Source organism: Castor canadensis, chromosome 3, assembly GCF_047511655.1.
Source record: "Castor canadensis chromosome 3, mCasCan1.hap1v2, whole genome shotgun sequence".
NCBI lineage: Eukaryota > Metazoa > Chordata > Mammalia > Rodentia > Castoridae > Castor > Castor canadensis.
The window spans coordinates 62,115,361-62,121,891 of NC_133388.1; the positions used below are offsets into that span (position 1 = coordinate 62,115,361).

A 6,531-nucleotide genomic window follows, 5' to 3' on the forward strand; every position below is an offset into this window, starting at 1 on the left:
TTTATGCTCATTTTGAAAGACTGGCCTATAATTTCCCTTGTTCAAAGTTGTGTCCTGAAAGCGGAAACCGCTGCTGCAAGGGAGTCTGTGCTGCGGTGGCGGGAGCCCAGCTGGCCTGAGGTCGTTGCGTGGGCCTTGTGGAGCCTGACGCTGCCCTGGGCGCGGCGGGGAGGACGGTGCTGAGCGGCTGGCCGGCCGGGCAGGGCCGGGGCGCGCTGCTGCCCTTGGTGCGGGTGTAGCTGATGAGAATAAGGTTGAGCATCAACGCCCTGGAGAACTTGAAGCTGTACATCAGCAGCCGGCGCCTGCTGGTGGTCTTCATGATCAACGTGAGCGCCATGGCCATCGCCTTCCTGACCCTGGGCTACTTTTTAAAGATCAAGGTGATTAAGTCACCGGAAATGACAGAGGACTGGAATACTTTTCTGCTGCGGTTTAGTGATTTGGACTTTTGCGTATGGGAAAATGAAACATGGACGCCTCTCAAATGACAGCACGGCTCCGGAGAGCACAGTTACCAGTGGGCAGGCCAAAGTGTCCACCTCGCAGACCCCCCAGGCCCTGGAGGACCCGGGCCCTGTGAATATCTTGGTTGCAATCACCCTCACCCTGGACCCACTCAAGCCCTTCCACGGGTACTCTCGCAACGTCACGCACCTATACTCCACCATTTTGGGGCATCAGCTCAGACTTTCAGGCAGGGAAGCTCACGAGGAGATAAATATTACCTTTACCCTACCTGCTGCATGGAGCTCAGACGACTGTGCTCTTCATGGCCATTGTGAGCAGGTGGTATTCACAACCCGCATGACCCTCACGGCCACCCCAGGTGTCTTCCCTGTCACCATCCAGCCCCTGCACTGCTCTCCTGACACGTACAGCAATGCTACCCTGTGGTACAAGATCTTCACGACTGTCCATGACGCCAACACGAAATAGGCCCAAGATTACAACCCCTTCTGGTGTTACAAGGGAGCCACTGGGAAAGTCTATTATGCTTTAAATCTCAAGCTCACAGTGATTGTTCCAGATGATGACCGCTCATTAATCAATCTGCATTTCATGCACTCCAGTTACTTCCTCTTCGTGACGGTGATAACTATGTTCTGATATGCTGTCATCAAAGGCAGACCCAGCAAGTTGCGTCAGAGCAATCCTGAAGTTTGTCCTGAGAAGGTGGCTTTGGCTGAAGCCTAATCCCACAGCTCCGGGTTTTCTGAGAGAGACTGAGAGAACCGTAATCATTGCCTGCTGAACCCAGCCAGGGCCTGGCCACTCAGAATACATGATCTTGCAGTGTTGGGTTATTCCAGCCAAAGACATTTCAAGTGCCTCTAACTGATTTGTATGTATTTATAAAACTCCCTTTGGAAACGTGTCCAATGATGCACATGCTTTGCACATGGTACAGCCAGAGCCCTTCAGCCTCACCTGGACCTCTGAACTCGATATTCCACGCACGCTGGAGAGGCTCCTGGGTCCTGCTGCAGAGGAGCATGTCGTGGTGATCACAGGGTCACAGGGAGTGTCATTGCCGCTGGGGTTGAGGTTGCTTCGGCTCTTGTTTCAGCCGATGCCTACAGAATGTGTTCGACAGTCTGCACCTTTGATATGATAAACATTTCAAAAGCCACCAATCCATCTGTGGATCTTACCTGTCTGTGGCTTAATCATCATAGTGACAGTGGTAATACCCTTTTCCTCACTTTGCTTGCAAGAACACATGCCTTTCTTAAGTTGATTTTTTTCCTTTTTTTGTTTTTAAGAAAAAATAAAATAGTCACATTTTAATAAAAAATAAATAAAGTTGTTGTGTCCTAAAGGTTTACTAATGATATTTATCTTTGGCAAGAACCTACTTTTTGTTTTAGAAATTGATTGTAGCTTTGGTCTCTATTTCATTAATTTCTGCCCTCATTTTCATTATTTCTTTCAATGTGCTGATTTGGGGGTTTAACTTGTTCTTATTCATCTAGGTGCTTGAGGACAACTAGGAAACTCATTTAAGAAATCTGATTTAAATTATGCCCTCATATCTATAAATTTTTCCCCTCAGCACGACTCTTTCTATATTCTGCAGATTCTGGTGGTTATGTTTTCATTTTCAGTAGACCCTAGGGAATTTTGGATTTGCTCCCTTACTTCTTCCATGACTTACTAGTCATTCAACAATATGTTTATTCTTCATGTGTTTGAATACTTTTCACTGTTAAGTTCTAGTTTTATTCCATTATGAGCTGATAGAATATAAACAAACTAACACTTGCTAACACTTGCTTTGTATCTTAAAATATGATCTAGTTTAGAGAAAGTGTCATGGGCTGCTGAGAAAAAATGCATATTGTGCAGCAGGTGCAGGAGACACTCTGTAATATCTGTTAACTCTATTTTGTCCATAATGTCCCTTAATTCTGAGGTTTGTTTCCTGATTTTTGGTCTGGATGATTCATCTAATAGTGGCAATGGGATATTGTATTGGACTGTAGCTGTGATGTTTAAGTCTATTAGTGTTTGTTAAATGAAGTTGGATGCACTGACATTTGGAATGTGTATATTAACACTTGCTGTTTCCTCTTGAAATGGCCTCTTTTTTTGGTCTCTTCTGATGAATTTTGACATGAGAACAGCTATTTTCAACTGCTTTCAGCATCCATTTCCTCAGAAAATGTTTTTCCACCCTTTCATCCTAAGCCTGCATTTGTTTTTGTTAGTGAGATCCATTTCTCATAGGCAACAAAAGGTAGTGTCTAGCTTTTTAATCCAGTTCACCGTTCTATGTCATTTGTTTGGGGAATTGAGACCATGAACATTCAGTGTTAATATTGAAAGGTGTGTAGTAATTTCTTCCATTTTGTTGCTTTTTGTACTGTTTTATTCTTTCCTACTCTTAATTTTATTGTGTACTGATCTGGTGAGATTTATTAATACCTATCTTTTTGATTTTCTATTATAAATTTTTATTAATAGAGATTTGTTATACAGGCAGGGGATACATAGTGACAATTATGATTTGGCTTAGATTGCACATTAGTTAGATTATTCTCATTGTCTGTCCCTCTCAACTCCTCCCCACCCCACTTAAAGCAATTGCAAGAGCTTTCTTGTTCTATTTCATATACATATATAAAGTCCGTCAAACATACATCCCCTCCTTAATCTCCTTCATTGATATCTGTATTTTTATGGCTACATTTATCTTCATCTTCTTTTTGAGTTGCTGGTTTAGTGGAAATCAGAAACCAGTGCATAGATCAGTTAGAGATGAATCAACTTGGGTTATAACACATTATATTGTAGATGAAGGCAATGCTAGGAATCTCTCTGTATAGCTTTCCTTAACTAGCAAAAACACTGTCTTTCTTATTAATGCTTATGTCTTTTCTTCAACAAAATTAGAGACAAGAACAGGTTCTGCCTGGAAGCGAGGGGAGTTGTGGTGGAGAGGGTGGCGGTGAGGGACGGGGGGAGAAATAACCCAAACCATGTACACACATTTAATAAATGAATAATAAAAAAGAAATCTTCACACCTTCTTCTTAATAAATAATGTGAAACTGTAACTTCCCTGAAAAACATTTTAAAGGTGAATTGTAAATTAAATTCACTTTAAATAAATAAATAAATTTTATTTATTAAATAATAATTAAATAAATAATAAATAAATTTTATTTATTTATTATAAATTCAGTTTAAATAAATAAACTGAAAACTTAAAAATAAATAAATGAATAAATAAACAAGTAAAAACTCACCATCAAGCCCCAGGTTATCTGGAATTTTTCTATGTTTTCTTTTGTAGACATTTTAGCTTGGCATTTAGTATTTTAGGTCCAAATTCAAATTTGAGTTAATTTTTGTGTAAGGTCTAAGAATTCCTATGTTTTTCACATGTGAATTTCCAATCATTCTCATACCAATTGTTGGAAAAGATGATCTTTTCTTCAGTGCCTCTGTGCCATTAAGAAAATATCAGTTGACTGTGTAGATACATTGACCTCTTTGTGGGCTGTCAATTATTTCCATAGCTGTGTCTCTTATCTTATCCATACCTTTCTATTTTACTTACTGCAGCTATAGCAGTTATATGATTCTCTTTGTGTTAGTCTTTATAAGGAAGTGGTCAATTTTCATATAATTTATCAAATTTGTAGGCATGTAGTTATTTATAATAATTATTATCATTTTATTGTCCACAGAATCAGTTATAACTTTCACTTCTGATGCTAATAATTTTGTCCTCTCTTCTTTCTGGGTTGTACTGGCTATAAAAAGCTTCTGTTCATGAAAGGAAGTGGTCTCTAAACTGAAGAGAACACCCACAGAGTGGGAGAAAATATTTGCCAGCTATACATCAGACAAAGGACTGATAACCAGAATATATAGGGAACTTAAAAAACTAAATTCTCCCAAAACTAATGAACCAATAAAGAAATGGGCAAGTGAACTAAACAGAACTTTCTCAAAAGAAGAAATTCAGATGGCCAAAAAACACATGAAAAAATGCTCACCATCTCTAGCAATAAAGGAAATGCAAATTAAAACCACACTAAGATTCCACCTCACCCCTGTTAGAATAGCCATCATTAGCAACACCACCAAGAACAGGTGTTGGCAAGGATGCGGGAAAAAAGGAACCCTCTTACACTGTTGTTGGGAATGTAAACTAGTACAACCACTCTGGAAAAAAATTTGGAGGCTACTTAAAAAGCTAGACATTGATCTACCATTTGATCCAGCAATACCAGTCTTGGGGATATACCCAAAAGAATGTGACACAGGTTACTCCAGAGGCACCTGCACACCCATGTTTATTGCAGCACTATTCACAATAGCCAAGTTATGGAAACAGCCAAGATGCCCCACCACTGACGACTGGATTAAGAAAATGTATCTATACACAATGGAATTTTATGCAGCCATGAAGAAAAATGAAATGTTATCATTCGCTAGTAAATGGATAGAATTGGAGAACATCATTCTGAGTGAGGTTATCCTGGCCCAAAAGACCAAAAATCATATATTCTCTCTCACATGTGGACATTAGATCAAGGGCAAACACAACAAGGGGATTGGACTTTGAGCACATGATAAAAGCGAGAGCACACAAGGGAGGGGTGAGGATAGGTAAGACACCTAAAAAATTAGCTAGCATTTGTTGCCCTTAACGCAGAGAAACTAAAGCAGATACCTTAAAAGCAACTGAGGCCAATAGGAAAAGGGAACCAGGAACTAGAGAAAAGGTTAGATCAAAAAGAATTAACCTAGAAGACAACACACACGTACAGAAAATTAATGTGAGTCAACTCCCTGTATAGCTATCCTATCTCAACCAGGAACACTTGTTCCTTCCTATTATTGCCTATACTCTCTCTTCAACAAAATTAGAGATAAGGGCAAAATAGTTTATGTGGGGTATTGAGGGAGTGGGGGGGAGAGGGAGGGGGTGGAGTGGGTGGTAAGGGAGGGGGTGGGGGCAGGGGGGAGAAATGACCCAAGTCTTGTATGCACATATGAATAATAAAACAATCAAAAAATGTAATAGAGATAAAAACAAGAATAAATGTAAGGCTGGAATTAATTCCTGCTTTGTTCTATGTCACATATTGAATATATGAAGTTAATTTAATATATTTAACATGCTACTTCCTTATCTGATAAATACCATGGTCATGTTTTAAGTGATATAATACATATGAAACAAAAGAGCAGTGTTTTTCATGGAGCTGAACCTTCATTATCCATTATCTAACGTCATTTTAGTGTTACGTCAAAAGATTTTCTTTTCAAAGTATTTATATTCTTCCACTTTGTAAAAGGCCCCAGGAGGCTATACCTTGAGCAGAATGTCTTTGATGGTGTGAAAAGTACTATCTTTACTGAGGCATAATTTGCAGACTTCAAACTTAAACACTTTAGGGGAAAATTCTGGTTTTAACAATGTCACACATTTATATAATAATCACCAGAATTAAGATAACTAACTTCTGAATTACATTTCAAATCTCTATAATCCCATTGTAGTCAATGCTTCCTCATCCAATTTTAGTCCTTAGAAACATTATTCTGTCTTCCTCTACCTTTTACTGAGAGATTAACCAAACATAAATGCACAGAATGCAGGCATTTAAAAATTATGTTGAGGCATGATGGACATGCAAAAAGTGGTACATATTTAATGTATACAATTTAATGTGGGCCATGTTTAAATAAATCTCCTTGGAGCTGGAGGTAAGATGTTGTATGTGAAGCATTCACTGTTTTAACTCTGCGCATGAGAAAACTCAGATAACTAAGGAGAGAATACATTTTGGATAGAGAGAGGGAGGAAGTTTTAAGATTCAATAAAGAGGTGGAAGGACAGCAGAAGAGCAAGGAGAATCATATGCACCAGAGAAAAACAGTGAAAATTTCCAAACCCTATCCAACTCCCCCTTAGGTGGGGGAGGGAAGCTAAAGAAGGGAGCATGAGATAAGGTAAAGAGTCCTGGGGGAAGCCTGCACTACTAGCTCTTGAAAATGTCCTTGTTTCCT

The 6,531-nt window shown here is 39.3% G+C and overlaps 1 pseudogene; it reads left to right on the plus strand.

Moving 5' to 3' along the window:
- Window positions 1-242: 242 nt before the first annotated feature.
- LOC109674682 (transmembrane protein 248 pseudogene) lies at window positions 243-1,342 on the plus strand (annotated as a pseudogene).
- The last annotated feature ends 5,189 nt before the right edge of the window (window positions 1,343-6,531 follow it).